Below are 10134 nucleotides of genomic sequence, written 5' to 3'. Positions count from 1 at the left end.
CAACATTTTCTTTCCTCTTCCCTATTCATGTTTCGTTGAATGTATTAAGTAAGTTTTAACATTATCAAATTCAACAGTTCCAGTTCTAATAACTTAATAATACATCTTTCTTCCAGACTCTTTCTTCAAAGCTAGAATTTGATTGGAGCAATGTAGTCCGCAAGCGACCTCGGCGATTTGAGGCGAAATCGTTCCATATAGATTTTAATAAAGACACAAAGTCTCCTATAAGAGGTAATTTGCAGCATAAAATCGTCAGCTTTGGAAAATTCTAGCGCTTCGCCCGCAAGCAACCTCGGCGATTTCAGGCGTTGAATCGTTTCTTATATATCTTAATAAGGATACAAAATCTCCAAACCAACGAGATGCTACATTCTTGATAAATTGAGATATATGTTGCAAAAATTTTCATAATTGTAATTAAAATCGTCTAGTCTATATTGTAGTACTGCTTGATTTTAGAATTCCAATTGATTCTGTAAAATTTTTTGTTTTGGGATAATGTGGAAAATGATTTGCGATTTAAAGTTAATGCAAGTTGTAAAAAAATGGAGGGAGGATATTTTCGCACGAAGACTGGGAGGACTAGATGGGCGCGAGTCGTTGCATCACGAGAAACAAGAAGAATCGAGAAGCAATTTCTTAGACGGCGCATACATGACAGATGCCCAGCAGGAGTAAACTGATAATCCGGACGAGAGCTGTCGCTGTCCACATTCTAACCAGGAAGCGCACAATTCGCTTGAAATGACGCCTCGTGATCCCATCTCGCTTACTCGAATCGCGATCTTATCGGGTTCCCTACGTGCCGTATTCTTTATTCATTTATTTCCAATTGCCGTCGCGAACGTCTCCGAAAATTTGTTAGTCTCGCGTCCCATCGGTGGGTAATCGCAAGAGACTGTAGCCGGTGCGGTCGCCGCCCCAGCTTCTCCAGCCGCCGCCACCGCCTTCTTCGTAGAGGCTCGAGAGATACGTTATCTTTGTCTAAAGAGAAAGTAAAAGCAAAAGGGAGTACGAACGTAGCCGTTGCCGGGTCGCAGCCTCTCGGCCGTTTGTCGCAGGAATAACTCACATAGCGGAATGATCTGATACGGTGACAATTGACGCTCGACCGGGACTCGCAGCAAGAGGTCGCTTTCAAATCTGATCGTACATCACGATTCGGAAAAACGTTACGCCGACCACGGACCCTATCCATCTCGCCACTTTTATCTACCATTTATTTATATTAATTAACGTGGCAGGCGTTCGCGATTTAGAGAGGTCGACCGGTATCCGAATGGAAAAGACGGCCGGAAACGGTTGGGAGACTAGCATTTTTAGCGCATCCTGCTCTCGGGAGGAGTAAGCAGGGAACGAGAGCGAGGTAGCGTGTGAACCGGTGAAAGTGCCAGGATGACAGCGCCAGAGTCTTAAGATACAGGCCCTCGCCGCTCGCAGCACACATGGCCAAGTAATCGTGTCCATTACTCGAGGCAGCCATGTAAATAACGCTTCCAGGATCTTTTTCGAACGGGCGCGAACGGCGAACGCCTCCTTTCTATTAATAATCCATAACACTGCCAATTAGTATCGCCGCGGTGACGCAATTCTATTTGTTTATTTACTGTCGTCGCACACTCACTTTTCGACAAGCCAAGGATGGGAAAAGCCCCGGGCTACGTTCATCTATAGGCGCGACTTCGACTTGTCTCATATTTGCGACACCGGATCTATCCTTGTCTCCTTAATTTCTATCTACTTAAAACCTTACACTATCGTTACGTAATACTAATTGATTGATAAAAATGAATGTCAGAAAAAAATCGTTGTTAAAATTGCAAAGTAATGTACTCGACAGTTCTTGTTAACATGAAGAATAAATGATGGGCAATGTTGGTGTTCAAACAAAGAGATACATCTCCCTTAAAAAAGGGATCCATCGAACAACGGTGGTGAAACAAGTAGGGTAGGTTTAATTCCCATCCCCTATCGAAAAGGGAATTTACCCCAGTAATATAGTCTAATGTAGGTTAGTGGAGGTCGAACGGAGAAGAAGTAAAAAAATCGATAGTTTTCCTCGTGAGTAATGATATTCCAGGAAGCCGGGCGTCAGCATTCCATTAGTTGGTCGCATGGGAACACAATCATGGGAACAAAAATTCGAAATCGTGTGCGTCTATAATTAGAAACAAAGTCATATACGAGGCCGCGCGGCGTCGCTTCGGAGCAGAAAAATCAAAGATGCTGGAAAAGGACGTTCGGATAACGTATTTAATAACGCGATTACGATAATTAATTAAAGCCGCGAGGTCAGTGCGAAGAAGTGGCGAACAGTGAACACAGCGAACGGCGAACGGTGGGCAAACTCGTACTCCGTTTGAACTTTAATCCGTGACATTTCGTACAAATCGCTGTCACGACTAACGCGACCTTACTTGACCATCGAACGCTCCGTGCCGGGGTAATTAGCGTTAAAAACCGGACCGGTGACGGTACCTATCTGCGTTATGGAAATATATACGCCATGAAAAGGACCATGTAATCCCTTTGCTGCGAAAAGAGTCCGCCTCCATTCATCTAATTTTTGAAGTTTCAATAGTTCGGTCAAAGCCGAATATTTCAATTACGCAAATGGACACACAAAATTCCCGCGCCACATTCACTCTCCGACCGGAACCGTTCGCCCGAGAGTACCTTTTTTTACGGCTTTCAAACGCTCTGTCTTTTTACCTACACATTGGACCCGATGAATGCCCGCCCGGCCGCCCGACCGCCCGATCTCGTGCCGACGTCGGATCCGCGCTCTGCCTGCGCCTTTGGACCGAATTTACGGGATATCGGGCATAACTTGCTTTCTCGTTTGACCCCGCCGACGCTTTAACCCGACAACGGTTTACCGTTTTCTCCCATCTCAAACAAATTCAAAGAATCCAATCATTTCCACAAATTTCATTCCAAATAACTGATTATTATTTTGTAAATTCTTGTGTTAAACATATAAACTACACGTTGATTTAGACATATACTGTATATTCAAATTACAATTTTCTATTGACATTCGACATACTACTCGTTCGAGAATCTTCTAACTGACGACTCGATTATCCACCTGCGCCCTCTTCCAGTCCACAGTCCAATTAATGTGGAGGTGCAATTCTAGTTGCATATTACATATCTTCACAAAAGATTACTTAAATCTATTGGCAATGTCCTATTTTATGATAATTAGTCAACGCCAAAAAAAAAAATGAAGATGTCAAGGATAAAAGATGTTAACGTAATAGATCTTTATTTTAGTTTTTAAATTTTTTGTTTGCATAATTTAGTCAAGGGCGTCAAACTGTATTGCGGAATTTGAGATTGAACGGTTGGAGAAGATGGGGACGTTGAATAGCGGCGACTTAATCGACGGTCCCGATCCGGTTTAATAACAAGATTAAAACTCGTTCCGGAGGACGATATCGGCAATAACGGTACAATTAGCGCGCGAGTTAAGGGCTACTTAAGACGTTACGGAACCGAGGCCATTGGATATTGTTTTGACGCGGGCCGAGGTTGGTGTGGTTATACGGAAACCTTCTTCTTCTACCTTCGACTCTGTTGTGGAGTCGACTTCGCAACAGCTTCGATCTCGACAACATGTAATTCCGGTAATCGCGCCTCCGAGAGGACGTCGCTGTCGGGTTTTTCTCGGGCGACACTTAATTCGAATACCGCTAGCTTTAATTATACGGAGGATATCCTCCGTTCATTGTCCGCAGAACGATTGATCCAAGGAAAACGAGGTCATCACGATTTATCAAATGGAATAGAATTTCATTTTTGATAATTGAATTCGAAATTTTTATGATGAAATAAAATAAATGTATATGAGTAACACTATGTTGAACAAGTCTAGTGTTGAAAATGATTGGATGCTATACTCTATTTTTTAATTCGAAGGAGTTTGCTTAAAATTAGTCAGTTTTAAGCAAAACTTACACGTCCCTCAGTATGATAAACCCGAATGTTTTTAGTTCTAGGTCTTGTGTTAGTTGTAGTGGTAGTGCTAATGTCACCATTTTCTTCATGAAGCAACAAATGGTGTTGTTACACTTTTACCTCAGCAGATCGCTCTGTTGGTCAGCATTAGGGTCCTTCCAGCCATATTACCTTGGAGGCAAAGGCTGGAATTTGTCCTGGTTGTGCTGCCCTGATTCCACTCATGCGAATCTGTATATCTCCAAAAATGGATAACTTTAATGTTTGGAGGCCACGCAGTCGCATAGAATGAGTTCCACCGATTCCTCCTCCTCACCGCATCCTCCGCAAATGTCGGTATCACTTATTTCCATGTTCAGTAAATGCTTCTGTAGATGCCAATGTCCAGTGATTAGACCTAAGACAGCCTCATAAATAAATTTGTTCGTTTAGGGTCAGGGTACATCAAAGCCTCCTTGGCTTGGCGACATCCTGGTGTCCTATTCCAATAAGTTAGAAACTTCTTACGCGTTTCCTCTTTTTGAAGCTCTATTAAAGACCTTATTGTTGGAGCGATTAATGGTTCTGGCGATCCCGGAGGTTTCTTTTCTTGCCAGTTTGTCCACCATGTCATGAAGCGTATTTCCTGAATGGCCCTTTGTCCAGCAGATCGTAATCTCATTGCTAGCGGCTAGCTCACAAAGCTTGTTATGGCAGTCCTTAAGTAACGAGGATGAACAGCGATACCGCCCGAGCGAGAGGAGGGCTTGTCTGTAATCAGAATATATTATAATTTATTTGTTACTAATTTTCTTGGAAATTTCCTCAGCCGCCAGAGAAATGGCCACCAGCTCCGCTTGGAGCGCGGTGGGCCAAATTCCCAGCGGTTTAGAAACTTTTATTGGTCCGACGGAATAAACCGAAGCACCAGAGCCAGTTTCCCTACGAGATCCGTCCACCCATAATTAGAGGATAGTTTCGTCAGGCATGGATTGTTCTCCTTTATTTCATACGGTTGTTCGAAGATAAAACACGGCTGTTTGCTACATGCCTCCACCCATAGCTAGCTAGTCGATTTTCCACATTTATAAAGCCATTTATCGTTAGTCGCTCGCAGCCGGATCATTGTTGCTATCACCGCCTCCTCAACGTGATAATTAAGAGAAGGAAGGTACAGTACATCTCCATTGCTGCTGTTGGTGTTGGTGTGCTGTTGTTAAGGTCAGTGAATATACACTGTTAGAAATAATTCACGAGCACACCCTGTATAATCTGAACGCGTGTGTCTAGCGCAATGAAATTTGGTATCAATAGCGTCAATAGCGAGAGTACCCCCCACAACCATTCCTCGCTCAAACTCGCTTAAGTAACGCGATCGTCCTTCCATTGCGCACAGAGTACGGCAACAAACTGGTCCCTCACACCACACCACTTCAATCTCCATAGCGACGGAATGTTCCACTTGGAAGGGCGGCTCAGTCAACAATGCCGCGACAGAAAAACTCGAAACTCGATAAATAAACTCGTCTACAGTAAACCTTTATGCTCCGCAAATATAATGGATTTATCTACACGCGTTCAGATTATATAGGGTGTGCTCGTGAATTATTTCCAACAGAGTATTAATGGATTCATTTGGAACACCTTTAAGCTGACTCATCCCAAAAGAGCAAAAAAATATCCAGATATAATTGCTAAAATAAACAGGTTACAATGATAACTTATTAATCTTAGAAACAAAACTGAAAATATCAAAACATTGCTTCAATGGATAGAAGACGATTATAATCAATTTTACGAAGAAATTCTTGAAAATACCAAGATCAAGGAGCCCAAACAGACTAAAACTAAGTAACTGTATCTTAGTAATTTTCTAAAAAGTAACAGTTTTCATATGAAATGCTTTTTTCGTTTCCTGAAAAGTTATAAAAAGTGACTTAAGTCGTTTCAGTAATAAGCGATTCAAATGATTTATGTTACACTACAGAAAACACTTCAACTCTCACTAAACATGACCTTGAGGTTGCGCGCGCAATCCGCCGCCACTTACGTCACTTACGATAATCAAAGTATTGCAGTATAGGAACCTAGACAACCTCTTATATATAAACCTTGGGTACGCTCTGGTTTTTATTAAATTTAAACAAATAAGTACTTAGTTTACTTAAAATCCTCTCTGATTTTAGAAGTCTCGCCAAAAAAATAGGTTTGAAAAATTACAATGTGTAAACTACTATAGTACTATATCTTATTGATGTAGACCGTTGTAAATCTCATTACGGGGTCGGTCCGTCGACGTAAATTACGTCGGGTTCATTTACGATGGGACCATGTGTTTCGTTCACAAAAGCGTATCACGACGTTACGGCTAATGCCGCGTCCCGCAATTACTTATACCTTTTACACCGGGAGAGAGAGATCTCGAATTTGGGGCGGGTCCCCCGTCCGAGAGGACCGGAGAAAGAAGACCGGACTCCGAACCCCGGTCTCAGGTCCCGGAGTCTTATTTACGCCGGTGACGACCGGCTACGAAAAATCGACGTGAAAAAATACGTTCGCTTCTCCCCTCTTGCGGCCGAGTGGTGTCCATTATCGGTCCGCTGCCGGTCTGATGCGTTCCGAACGAGACTTTTGTCGAGACACCGTAGGCTGGAGCGGCTTTATGGGATCTAAACAAAAACATCATTACCGATCTTGCTCCTACAAGTTCTTCGCGACGTCCCTCACCGCGTGAGGTACACGATATTAACCCGGAATTTTATTTATTTTCATCCTTTATTATGGCGTTACGTCGTTAATGACTGCGCAGTATGACAATCTCTACTTCGTTCACCTCCATTCTAAAAGAATCATTTTATTTATCATTATATATGTATACAATATCAAATCCATCAGGATTGAATTTTTGCACGATTTTTTTTTCGAATAGTATATGTCACCTGGACGTTTTGAATCTCGATGCCCAGCAGGCAGTTGGGTATATTAATTTCTGGTGTTGCCGTAATGTGAATCACGTCACGTTGTATTCTCGTGTCCGAGTTGACAGTAGCGTAGGCAACGTCAGGATTCCGAGTTGACAGTTGACAGTTAAAAGGGTTGGTCGGACGGTCGATCGGCGAGAGGTGAAACGGGGGAAGGAAGAGGAGTAAAGTGAGAAGGTCGAAATTCTGAGAGAAAACGAGAAACCTTTAGTTTGACGTTGTAAGAAGAAGAACGTTTAGCGTAGAATGGGACTTATGTGTGTTGTCGCGGGATGATAGATGGATGCGTTGTCTTTGAGCGGAGTTTTAATTAAGGGTAGTAATTGTTTGAAACGCACTAAAAAAAATGTACGACGTGACGGTCTCCGGAACGAGCAGTCGGTGACGTTGCAGAATCCGTAAGAGGGAGCAACGGCAAAAGTAACAGCACCAGCGGCCGGCACAAACAATTTACAAATTGCCATGTCGGAGTAGGCTTTTAATCGAAGTCTTTTTAAAACGTATACCGTGTTAAACGAGGCCGAAGGAATCGAAAGTATGCCCCGTCGTCTTCGGGCCTCTTATCAAATTATATCTGAAACATTTAACGGCCTTCGCTAATGGTCGGTCCTGATTTTGGCGGTGACGAATTATTTATTTTCCAACAGGCTTTTAAGCGGCCCGTTCTCGCCGCTTTAGTCTTTTCGACCTCTCGCGACACGTCAAACACTAACGCAATAAGGGTGTCTCAGCCCTTCGTCCATTCTCTCCACCACGGACCAAGATCAATACTCAATTATTGGTGGTTGATAGACTGCGCACCGTTGATGGCCATTCCTTCCGTATACGCCACTCGTTAGTTTCGCCCTTATGCTTTCTTTTCTCTCCCGATCGCCCTTACGTCACTTCTCATTACCTATATTTCGAACCCGACGCGCCCTTAATATACCTACACAATACCCACCAACGAAAAGAACATTCTTCTCAAAACACATTCATTATTTATCGAAAGAATAATACTCATTCAATTAATTAATAATTTTTTTAAATTGGATCAATTTTCTGAAACTCCCTTTATATCAGTAAGTTAATGTAGACATAATTTCTTATATAACGTAACTTTTGGCCACAAACAAAAAAAAAGCAAAAACATTGGGGTGGATAACATGCGTTTCTGCTAAATCAAATCCCTATCTCTAGCCGAAGTGAAAAAGTTTCCGTCTCTTCTCTTCCATTCAATTAATCATAAAACCGGAATATGTGAGTTGTTTATCAGTGCGGTGGAAAAGACGGAGGGTTCGCGTCGTATAAGGACAAGGGTCAAGAGGGGTTGAAAGACGTAGTATCAGTACAAACGTGCCTGGTACGATTGAGGGTGGCCGTCTACGTGACGGACATACCGACGTGAGATGGCGAAAAACAGTTCCGACGCCCTCGGTCTTTCTAAGACGTTGGGTCGCGACGCGCTGCACGTTTAAAAATACTTTACTATCGACAGCTGACGACTATTGGCATCGGCGGTAGGCCGTTGTACCCAAAACCTCAGTAAGAAATCGGTCGGTCAGATTTGTTTTGAACAATTTTATCTTTTCTTCGCGTTCTTCGTTTTATATGTGTTAGCGGACGTGACATTCTTCCGAGATGCCCAACGTTGATGACAAGAGAAATTGTCCAATTTCTCGTCGCCTACAATATTAACAAGCCGAAATATCGCGCGGTACGGATTAAGTTTCTTGATCAAACAGAAGGGGAACAGTCGCCCCCTTCACAGTTTTTTTCTTTCCGAGGATATAAAACGCTAATTTAATCTCCCCCCGTCGTCGGGAAGTTGTCAAAGGAGGTTGCGTTTAGCTCGCGGACTTGTTGCCTGTCTTTCTCCCCCTTCAGGATTTAAAAGCGATTTTCGGGATCGTCCTACGCGATCTTTTATAACACCGGAATCTATAACTTTTTTATTACCTAACTCGTAACAAACGATATTAGATTCATTTATCATTTTTAAATTCAACAAGATTATTTTTTAATTTAGAAAATTTTGTATACGATCAAATAAATATTTATAATAATGTAATAATAGTTGGATACAAGGGGTCCAATGGAGTCTAAGAGCGGTGTGCGGGAACGCATGCACTTCCGTTTCCTTACATACATACAATAGTTGGATAGCTGGTATTTGTTAAGATTGTATAGATAAATATTAGAATTAAGTGTTACTTCTAGTTTTACACTAGCACTGTTCCTAAAACAACACTATACCTAGAACTAGAATCATTCGGGTTTAGCCGTCTTGAGAGACGTGCGGCTAAACCCAAATGTTTCTAGTTCTAAGTATAGTGTTAGTTCTACATAGTAACAGTGTTGGTGTAAAACTAGAACTAACACTATACCTAGAACTAGAATCATTTGGGTTTAGCCGTCTTTAGAGACGTGCGGCTAAACTCAAATGATTCTAGTTCTAGGTATAGTGTTGTTCTAGGAACAGTGCTAGTGTAAAACTAGAACTAACACTATGCCTAGAACTAGAATCATTCGGGTTTAGCCGTCTTGAGAGACGTGCGGCTAAACCCAAATGTTTCTAGTTCTAAGTATAGTGTTGTTCTAGGAACAGTGCTAGTGTAAAACTAGAACTAACACTATGCCTAGAACTAGAATCATTCGGGTTTAGCCGTCTTGAGAGACGTGCGGCTAAACCCAAATGTTTCTAGTTCTAAGTATAGTGTTGTTCTAGGAACAGTGCTAGTGTAAAACTAGAACTAACACTATGCCTAGAACTAGAATCATTCGGGTTTAGCCGTCTTGAGAGACGTGCGGCTAAACCCAAATGTTTCTAGTTCTAAGTATAGTGTTGTTCTAGGCACAGTGCTAGTGTAAAACTAGAACTAACACTATATATAGAACTAGTATCATTTGGGTTTAGCCGTCTTTAGAGACGTGCGGCTAAACCCAAATGATTCTAGTTCTAGGTATAGTGTTGTTCTAGAAACAGTGCTAGTGTAAAACTAGAACTAACACTATACGTAGAACTAGAATCATTTGAGTTTAGCCGTCTTTAGAGACGTGCGGCTAAACCCAAATGATTCTAGTTCTAGGTATAGTGTTGTTCTAGGCACAGTGCTAGTGTAAAACTAGAACTAACACTATACATAGAACTAGAATCATTTGGGTTTAGCCGTCTTTAGAGACGTGCGGCTAAACCCAAATGATTCTAGTTCTAGGTATAGTGTTAGTT

The sequence above is a fragment of the Onthophagus taurus genome, chromosome 8 (genome assembly GCF_036711975.1).
Source record: "Onthophagus taurus isolate NC chromosome 8, IU_Otau_3.0, whole genome shotgun sequence".
Taxonomy (NCBI): Eukaryota; Metazoa; Arthropoda; class Insecta; order Coleoptera; family Scarabaeidae; genus Onthophagus; species Onthophagus taurus.
The sequence above is the reverse complement of the archived record's forward strand: the minus strand, read 5'-3'. Positions refer to the sequence as shown.